This window comes from Coptis chinensis, chromosome 8 (assembly GCF_015680905.1).
Source record: "Coptis chinensis isolate HL-2020 chromosome 8, ASM1568090v1, whole genome shotgun sequence".
NCBI lineage: Eukaryota > Viridiplantae > Streptophyta > Magnoliopsida > Ranunculales > Ranunculaceae > Coptis > Coptis chinensis.
In genome coordinates, this window is record NC_141463.1 from 57,152,956 (window position 1) to 57,162,991 (window position 10,036).

The following is a 10,036-nucleotide window of genomic DNA, read 5'->3' on the forward strand; positions in this document are numbered from 1 at the left end:
CTCCTCCAGCTCCTCCAGTTTCTAGACAATCTGAGCGAGAGAGACGACCTCCAGTAACTCTCAAGGATTACTATAAATCTGATAGAAAACGACATCCTCCAGTGACTCACAGGAATTTTTGTTCTTTGCATGATGTTACATATCCTCTATAAGAGTATATAACATATGTCAATATCACTTCATCTTATCAATCTTTCTTAAGTACAGTCGATGACGTGCAAGAACCAAAGAACTTTAGAGAAACTAACTCTCGTCCAGTATGGAGAAAGGCGATGCAAGAAGAACTTCGTGCTCTAGACGAGAATAAAACTTGGGATATTGTTATGCTACCGTATGGAAAGAAAATTGTTGATTGTCAGTGGGTGTTCAGAAACAAGTTCAACAGTGATGGTTCCTTAGAGAGGTCTAAAGCTCGACTGGTTGCAAGGGAATTCACCCAAACCTATGGTCAGGACTACAATAAGACTTTTGCACCAGTTGCAAAGATGAATACATTTAGAGTTCTTGTATCTCTAGCTGTGAATCAAGATTGGAAATTATTTCAGATGGATGTGAAAAATGCATTCTTACACGGAGATCTTAAAGAAGAAGTGTATATGAGTATCCCACCTGGACATCCGAAGGAGACTAAGGTCAGATTAGTATGTAAGTTAAAAAAGGCAATCTATGGACTTAAACAATCTCCATGAGCGTGGTATGCCAAGCTCAGTTCTGTTCTAGCTATGATCGGTCTTAAGCGAAGTGATGCTGATCCTTCCTTATTTGTTAAATCTAGCAGGTCAGGATTGGTTATTGTTCTTATTTATGTTGATGACATAGTTATCACAGGTGATGACCTTATCAAGATTTCTAAGCTCAAGGAGTTACTGCACAAGAAGTTTGCCATCAAGGATCTAGGTATTATGAAGTACTTTCTTGGGATTGAAATTGCTTATTCAAAAAAAGGTATATTTCTAAATCAAAGAAAGTATGTGTTGGATATTTTGAGTGAAACAGGAAAGCTGGGGGTAAAACCATCTGATTTTCCAACTGACAGTGAAGCCAAGTTAGACAACACTGGTGATCTTCTTACTGATATTGGTCAGTATCAGCGATTAGTTGGTAAACTAATATATTTAACTATTACCCGACCAGATATTTCTTATGCAGTGAGCTTGGTTAGTCGTTTTATGCATGCTCCAAGGACTCCACATATGAATGCAGTTTATAGAATACTGCAGTATCTAAAAGGGTCACCCGGCAGAGGTATTTGAATGCGGAAAAATGGGCATACATCTATTACTGCTTACACAGATGCTGATTGGGCAGGATGTCCAGTAGATCAGAGGTCTACTTCAGGTTATTGTACCTTTGTGGGAGGTAATTTAGTCACTTGGAAGAGCAAGAAACAGAATGTAGTGGCTCGTTCTAGTGCAGAAGCTGAGTATAGGGCTATGCCTTCCACCACCAGTGAAATCATATGGATTCGCGCTCTTCTGAAGGATTTGTGTTTTGGGTTGCATCTGCCAACTACACTTTACTATGATAATCAAGCTGCTATGCACATTGCTACAAATCCGGTGTTTCATGAGAGAACTAAGCATATCGAAATTGACTGTCATTTTGTGTGTGAAAAAGTACAGTCTAACATTGTCACTACCTCCTTTGTTCGAAGTGACCAACAGCTTGCAGACATTTTTACCAAGGGACTTCCAGCTTCCAAGTTCCATAATATTCTCTCCAAGTTGGGTTCGCTGGATATCTTCGCACCAACTTGAGGGGGAGTGTGGGAGAAGAAAGACAAGAGCGCGGGTCGTGCCCTTGGACAGGCAAAGGTGAGCACGGGGAGCTCTCAATCGTCTGGAGGTTCGTCAAGGCAAGAGCACGGGTCGCACCTCGAGCAAGACTAGTGCGGGGCACGCCCTAGTCGGTTTTGATAGATATTTCACTACACCATAATAGCCATTTTGTAACAGCTATATCCGTTACTTATATTTTTACTAACGCTTATATCACGGTAGCTCTGGTTATTCTGATCACTTAGGCTAAATTTAGTAACGGATATAACCGTTACTTAAAGTAATCTTAGTAACACTTATATCCGTTACTATAATTCTTTGTAACGGATAGCCAATTGTTAAATCTATTCATTTCTAACGGATGTAAGTGTTAGTAACGCGTTTGGCTTCTTTAGTTACTTTTTTAGCGGGAAATCAATTTTTATATGTCACGGATATATCCGTTAGTAATAGATGTGCCACTTGCTATTAATATCGATTAGTGTAACGGATATATCCGTTAGTAATAGATGTGCAACTTACTATTTATATCGATATTTGTAACGGATATATCCGTTAGTAATATATGTGCCACTTGCTATTTATATCGATGTTTGTAACGGATATATCTGTTACTAAAGTTTTGTTAGTAAAAAAAATATATATTTATTATATTTTGCAGATCAAAATGTCTAAAAAATTCACCTCACACATCTAACTCTAGCACATATGAATATTCCATCTTATAGAGATATCACATTCCACAAACTTAATCAACATATAATAACAAAAAACAAAACCACTAATCAATTAAACATTAATTAGTATAAAAATATAGACACCAATCCAAATCAAACTTATATAGAAATGACTTCACCTAACCTAATTTTGGGATGTCTAATATGTCGTCATAGAATATCCCATTGTATTGGTCGTCACTGCTCGCCTGTTATTGCTCTCTCAAGTGTTCCCCCATCAATTTCAGGGGTGCACATTTGCAATTCCCATAACTTCTCCCACGATATCACCACTTATTTGACAAAGCCTGGCAAGAACTGAAAAAAGTGAGAGAAACATTACAAAATTTCTTAAGAAACTTTTCATCGGGTTGTGAGAACTGAAGAAACTATGAGTAGGTTAGTGTGGTGGGCTAATGTCAGCTCTTGCAGTAGCACTTCCTCAGCTATTAGACCACTATTTGAATAAAGCTTATGGATAAGAACAACTAATTTCTATGGACGAAGGCATACTTTAAGCCCATACAAATCACTTCAAGCTGACCCACAATGGTTTTTGTGACTTTACTAGCTCTAGTAAAATGTTTTTTGACAAAGGCATTAGGATAGAATACTGGTAAAAAAATGTCATAGAAGTTAACTAAACGGATAGTATTAGACAAAGATAAACACCTGGAAGAGAAGAGACTGCTGCTTTGTCTCCAGATCAAATTGCTTAGTTACCCGGTAGCCAGGCCGTCCAATTTTGACTGCAAGTGAAAGAAATAAGTCAAGATTATGTTAAGGATACAAATTAATAAAGGTTTATTCATGAACCACACAAGGGTTACAAGTAGACACCTACTTATGCCGACCAATTTTTTTGCACTGGGATTATGACCTATAATCTCATTATTGTCACTGAAAGCACGTACTCTGATTTGAATGGTGCACTGGTAGCTCCAATAATAGTGCTGAAAGCAATATCTTGAAAAAGACCACGCTGATGAGGTCATTTTTGCTTATAAAACGTGGCTCAGGAAAGCAATAAGATACTACGGTCCATCATAAACAGCTACTGATGCTATCTCACCGGCTGGTGACGGCGTCCCTGGTGACTATTTAATCTAAGACATAGAAAATGCACTCACCTTTAAGATCCCCAGAAAGAAGAAAACGACTCTGCAAACTATGGACAAACTTAAGGCAATCAACAAGTCTTTGATGTCGCAGCCAAGGCCCCGCAAATCGCGAACATTTTAGAGATACAGTGCATTAAGAATTCTGCGAAAAAAACTATCTATTAATAAAACATCAACTAGATATTAATGTATTGGTAGCGTTGATCACTTAGGCAAATTCATTTGAGAAATTATCGCTGCCATGTGCACCTTATGCAAAGAATCACTAAATCTACTACTGGCTCACTATAGTTTACTAGATCTGTATAGTATTCTTCTTCTATTTTAAGGATCTCTTTGTTTCTACCAAAATTAATTAGATTGTGGTTTTTTTTGTATCCTCTCCTAATAACGAGATGGTAAAAGAATCGAATAATGAAACTTACGTCTATTGGCTCCAACTGCAGTAAATGTTCCAACATTGAGCATAGTGTATCATCAACATTCCATATCGATTTTGGCTTCATTAAAGAATCAGATCTATTAGGCAAAGACCAAGCGGTGAGCTGCCATCATCAAATTACAATGCATCAGAATCTAATCTATCTCGTCCTTGCTTTTCGGTGTGTGCATGTGTTGGTGGGGGGTGTAAATATGCTAAAATTGACATAATAACACTGGTATTGAAGAAAGTAAATACCTTAGACAAAACAATTACATCTGCCTCGTGAACAGGAGTTACAATACCTACAAGATCATTGATTTAGCAACATCAATAAACTTGAACAGTTACATCAATAAACAACAACATGTTACCTCTCCATCCCATATGAAGTAACATCTTCTTGAGAGATGAACTAGGGAGTCTCTGTAGCAACGGAATGTGTCCCAGAAACTCCAGTACTGAATCAGAAAAAATGGTAAGCATCAATTGAATCAGCAATAATAATGGCGACGACGGAAGCAAATTCTTCGTCCTCAATACCCAAATCAACGGCGCGATCTCAAAGCCGGTGGGTTTCCGACATCTCCTAATGGTGATATCAAAATGATGTTTCCAATCATGTGCCCTGCATTTGTGCCAGGTTTAATTCCTATGCAAAATCAAGAACAACGGACTAACCTTGGTGCTGGTCTTTATGCTGTGCCCACTTTCCCATTTATGCCTCCGATGTCTGGAATTCCTTCCAACACACTAATTCCTCTTAACTACACTGTACCAACAAGGAGAACTACTGCTGAGGGTGGAGCGATGACTGACGAGCATGGATAAGAGGGGCGGCAACAACATGCACCACAAAGACAAGTTGTTGTAAGGAGATTTCACTTCGCATTCCAACTTGACTTGCTGCTGATACTGAAGTTGGTCTTTGTCATTTTTGTGTTCAACCAAGATGGATCAAAACAGAGACTTGCCCTATACGGTTTTTCGCGAACACCGGGTTTATTTCTATCGATCGGAGCTCTCACTCCTTTGATATAGTGGCTTTCACAAGGCATGCATAGGGCAGCGCACCTCCACAACCACAACCTCCTCGTTAGGGAGAATGCTCTTGGTGCCGCTGCTAGGCGAGATGGTGAAAACGCTGCTCAAGCTGAGGGACAACCTGGAGATGAGAATCAGGGAGAGAATGAAAATCGACCAGTTGAAAATGATAACCAAGTGGAACCCGCTGAACAGAACGGCTTCAACTAGAGGGTAATTGTAAAGGAGATTCAGAAATTCAGAAATACTTTGGGAGGTCCCTGACGTTCCAGAAAGAAATGCTGCAAGATCATCTCTTTCGTCTTCATCTAACGCATTTTATCTTAAATTTGTTTAAATTGTTTTCACACTATCACGTAAGCCAAAGAGAACTCGATTAGAAAACTAGATACACGTCAAAGTAATTCGTTTAAAGAAGATAACTACACCTTCAACAGAAAAACAAACAAATAAATAAATAGTTAAATAATCAAAAAATAAAGCCAACTACATTTATTTGTATACTTAGTATGCTATTCAAAAAAGCAATGGGTTCTCAGGTCCAGAAATCATTAAGCTAACATATAGTCTCTAGATACTCACCAAGACATCCACTGCAAGCTTCATACTCAAAAGCAATGGGTTTCCATCAGTCCGAGATATCATTGAGCAATACGTGCGAAATATATGAGTTCCAATGTAGTACCTAAACACATGTACAACAACCACTAAAGGTGTAAGGAAGAGAAGTAGCATGTGCATACTTTATTTACTAGTAACCGTGTGGACGGTGACAATATCGAAATCTTGTCGGGATTGGAGATAAGGAATTGAAAATAGGGATTGGGGTTTGCGGGGAGGGAAGAGAAGAGAAGGAAGAGAAGAAATTAGTCAGCTTTGGAGAGAAGAAAATCACAAAATCTAAGATCTAGCATGTTGTTCTCTAAACCCTTAATTTAATAATTTTTCTTGCTAGGGGAGAGACCCACTATCATCTCGCCCCACCCCCGCTTCCCCTCCGAGGTTTCCATTTTGTAGATAAATATTTAATAATTATCCCATGCGTCTTCAAGTCGGAAAGTGCTGAAAACAAAGTATAGCATATCATGTGGTTTACCATGATATTATAAATCTGGATCACAAAACATTTACGCATTCAACTTGACGAATCCATAACCATGAGTTAACAGGAATAGCATGCTCTAGTACTTAGTAAAATGGTAGTTCAAACTTCAGGACATCAATGATTGAGAAGCGTACTTACCATGCGTACAAATTTTCAAATTGTTGACATTGAACCGGGTTGTAGTGGCTTCAATCCGTAGAGGACCATCCCGACGGAAAGAAACAATTGCATTTCTTTCAAACAACGTCAAAATCCATCCTCCGTAAAAGCAAGTTTAATAACGGACTACCAAATAAGGTCTATAAAAGTAGTTTCTCTAATCGTTAATACTTAATAAGCACACTAGGTCTCTCGATTTGGTATTAGGGCACTTCAAAGATTACCGCATGAAAATTGAAGCTATTCCTAGTAGTGGTAAATAAGTCGGATAGCTCTAAGATTACGCAAGCATACCCAATTTATCGTTCCAAATTGAACCGCAAAGCCCTTTTTCTTTTATACACGGAAAGAGATTCTCCTGTAAGCATAGACTCATCAACAACACCTCTCCGCCATAACCTTTCCCCGAAGTCGGTAGTCAAAAGACGGTTATAGTACACATAAGCAAGTCACCGTCCAACGAAGAAATGGTCGAGCTCATAGGAAATGTAAAAGCTTGCTTAAATGGCTCACATCTACGAATGGTTTCCCGAGTAAAACTAAGACTGAATCTCCGACGCCGCATACATCATCGGTAGGAACTTCTATGCATTTGAATCGAACCGAAAGTACGATGTCGGCCAGATAGGTCACCTTCAACCGAGGTAATCACTAATCGTGATTGAGAAGATACTAGTGATCGCAGAAAATTCAGAGTTAGTTCAAACTTCGGACATAGAAAAATATATTTTTTATTAGAATGCTATTAATTAAAGTCTGAAAAATAGTTGCACTTACTAAGAGTTCATTCATGTCACTAGAAGCACTAAGTCTCGCTTTTTCTTCAAGAGAGTCCAAGAAGAACAAAAACCAAGAAGCATGACCGCATACTAAAAACCACAGCTTATCTTGAGAACTATATTCAAGGGATACACTGTTCATCTTTTTCATACATAATATTGCCATGAGTAGTTGACAATTTGTCCATTTGGGAGTCGCAAAAAAGTTTTTCCTGGTCTCATTGTTTTGAACATATTTTGATATTGTTAAGTGATATTCAACAAAACCTTTTCCCTATCAATATATTTTAGTGTAACTACTTCAAATCTAAGTCGGGGCGAGATCGGACCTACAAGTTAAGTATAATCGATTGGCAAGGATTAGCAAGGAGAACGTATTACAAATGTAGTGAAATTAGCGATGAACGAGTTCAATTGATTAATAATATGATGCATATTAGTAATGCACTCTTCCTATAGCATATATAACCAAGAACAAAACAATTGTCTCATCTATTGCCCATCAAGAAAGCTTCTTATATCTAGATTTCTATAGGTGTTTTATATCACAAAAGAGTGGACCATGGAAACTAAGGAAAAAAACATGCCTCTAATACTTTCATACTTCTAAGGTTACTCTTGTTGATTAACTAAGATTGGGCATGCAAACAAGTACATGAGTACATTTAGAAACCAAATGAGTTTAAAAGATTAAGATTATAAAAAGTCACCGTTTCATCAAAGAATGATGCATCCCATCCAAGCCGGGGTTTAGCAATGACACCTACTAGGAGAGACAACTTATAAGGAACGGATAAACCAAATCACTCAAAAAAACTATTTATATAAGAAACAGTCTACTTTTCAAAAACCTTACCGCACTTATAAGAAATGCGCAATAGATCCAAATCCCACAAGAGAGTTCATATTTGGTGAACCCTTGCCAAATGCTAACAGACCACCATCAAAAAGCAAGTCTGCAGACAAATGAAACCACCAAAACTCAATAATGACTCAATCTAAGCACAGTTACTTTCAAATTTCAGCACCTAAATCCAGTCTTGTTGAAAAACTGTAACTAGTAAATTAATTAGCACACCAAAACTAACCTCGGCCTGGGCCCAACAGAGCTCCCAAAGCAAGACCACCTTTCACATAAGAGTTATGCAATATATCGAAAAATGATCCTACACCAACAAATCAGATAAGCAGACATCAAAACACATTTACAAAACCTACCATTCTTCCATATCAAAGATTGGATAACTAACCGAAGTAATTAAAGATAAAAGTCGTGTTCTTTCCAATTAGTTCCATAACTTGTGATAAACATGATGTTATTACATATCAAGTACTTCAACAATTTTTTCTTCAAGATGCATCTTTTTCAACATTTAACATTTTGAGCTCGATGGTAAAGTTGATTATTTAATTAACACATTAAATAAATAAATAAAAATAATTACCGTCAAGGCTTTCCAAATTGCATCCTTAAAGCCATCATCCACTAGTCTCCAATCCTTGGTGTTGATAGGGATATTAAGCCTCACTTCGTTCCCTATTGCAGTTTTGAACTTGCTTGCATTTTGTCCAACAATTTGGCCATTAGGCCATAACTCAACAAGCACTTTCCCGGAGGGACCCATTAATTGTGTCTTCTTGGATGACTGAGAAGTACATTGACCTGTGGGAGAAGAGGCATCCGATGCACTAGGGTGTCTTGATTGTACCACCTCGATTCCATTATTTAAAAATAGCCTAACAATTTCCAACAACATTTGAAAATAAATTATTAAGGATTTCATAACACTTAAAATATGACATAATCAATTATTCAAAAAGAACGAAAAGAAATAAAAGAATATGCACTATCAAAGTAACCATAATATCCAAAATTAATTTTCCAAACTACTAGAAAATCTTAAGATGATCATCAAAAAAGGAAGGCATGCATTTGAACATATTTTCAAAATTATTGCACACTACAATCAACGACGTGGTTCTAACAATGATCTCAAATGAGGTTGCTCTGCAAGAGTAGATAGGAAGTCTTCTGGTTCTGGTGCTTCTATCTTGTCCACTTCGCTAGTCATTCGCCTTGGTGAATGTATGACCACCCACCAATCAGGATATTTCAAATCCCTTGAATAGAACACTTGATGGGCTTCTTTAGCACAAATGGCCGGCTCATCTAACATTTTGTCGGAACTCTTGAGCCGATTAAAATTTACCACCACCAAGTTAGAGTCTGGGCATAGCTTACATCCATTGGTCTTATCTTCCACCCTAACCCAGTCACAATAAAACACCACTTCCTTGAAATTTGTGTAATTCACCTCTAGTATCTGTTTGATGACTCCATACCACCTAGCGGGGCGATCGATAGGATTTTTATCTTTCCTACTTGATGTAAATGTAGTAATTGCACTCATGCAAACACCACAGTCTTGCGTAAGAACGGTTTCATCGTGAGACTTAGTAGAAAATACATAACCATTGATGCGATACTTTCGAAAAGTTTTAGCTTTGAACAATGGCCCTCTAGCAAAGAACCACAATTCAGATGAAGTGTCGCCATTCTCCAACAACTACAGAGAGAACATACCACAATTCAAAAAGTGAAAATAACATAAAAGCATAACTTACTATCCTAATTAACAAAGACCTTATTATATAACCAGTCGATAAAATCTGTTTGTATCTCTACTGCCTTTTTTGCTATTCCTTTTCTCTGCTACCTCGAACTAGATTGCAAAGACTCACGATACTCACTACAATTTATTCAAAGAAGTTAGTATATATGTGTGAATTTATTAATAGGAAGTAAACATTCATGCCAAAACTAACACCTGAGTGATCATCAAGTCCATCGACTTCCAAACGGAAAAGTAGCCATCTACGGATTTGTACAAATTGCTCCTTCGACAAAATTAC

General features: G+C 37.6%; 1 long non-coding RNA gene and 1 pseudogene across 4 annotated transcripts; one reads left to right on the forward strand and one right to left on the reverse strand.

The window, feature by feature from the left end:
- Positions 1-2,541: 2,541 nt before the first annotated feature.
- On the reverse strand, positions 2,542-3,689 carry LOC147482072 (uncharacterized). Of its 4 annotated transcripts, none has more exons than XR_015205096.1 (4): positions 3,625-3,689; positions 3,339-3,460; positions 3,167-3,243; positions 2,542-2,802 (listed from the first exon to the last, which is right to left on the reverse strand). It is a non-coding gene; the product is annotated as an uncharacterized LOC147482072 (long non-coding RNA). The 4 variants fall into 4 exon arrangements; XR_015205097.1 differs by having other exon boundaries at positions 3,335-3,460; XR_015205094.1 differs by lacking the exon at positions 3,625-3,689 and having other exon boundaries at positions 3,339-3,618.
- A 786-nt stretch (positions 3,690-4,475) lies between these two features.
- On the forward strand, positions 4,476-5,290 carry LOC147482073 (uncharacterized; annotated as a pseudogene).
- The last annotated feature ends 4,746 nt before the right edge of the window (positions 5,291-10,036 follow it).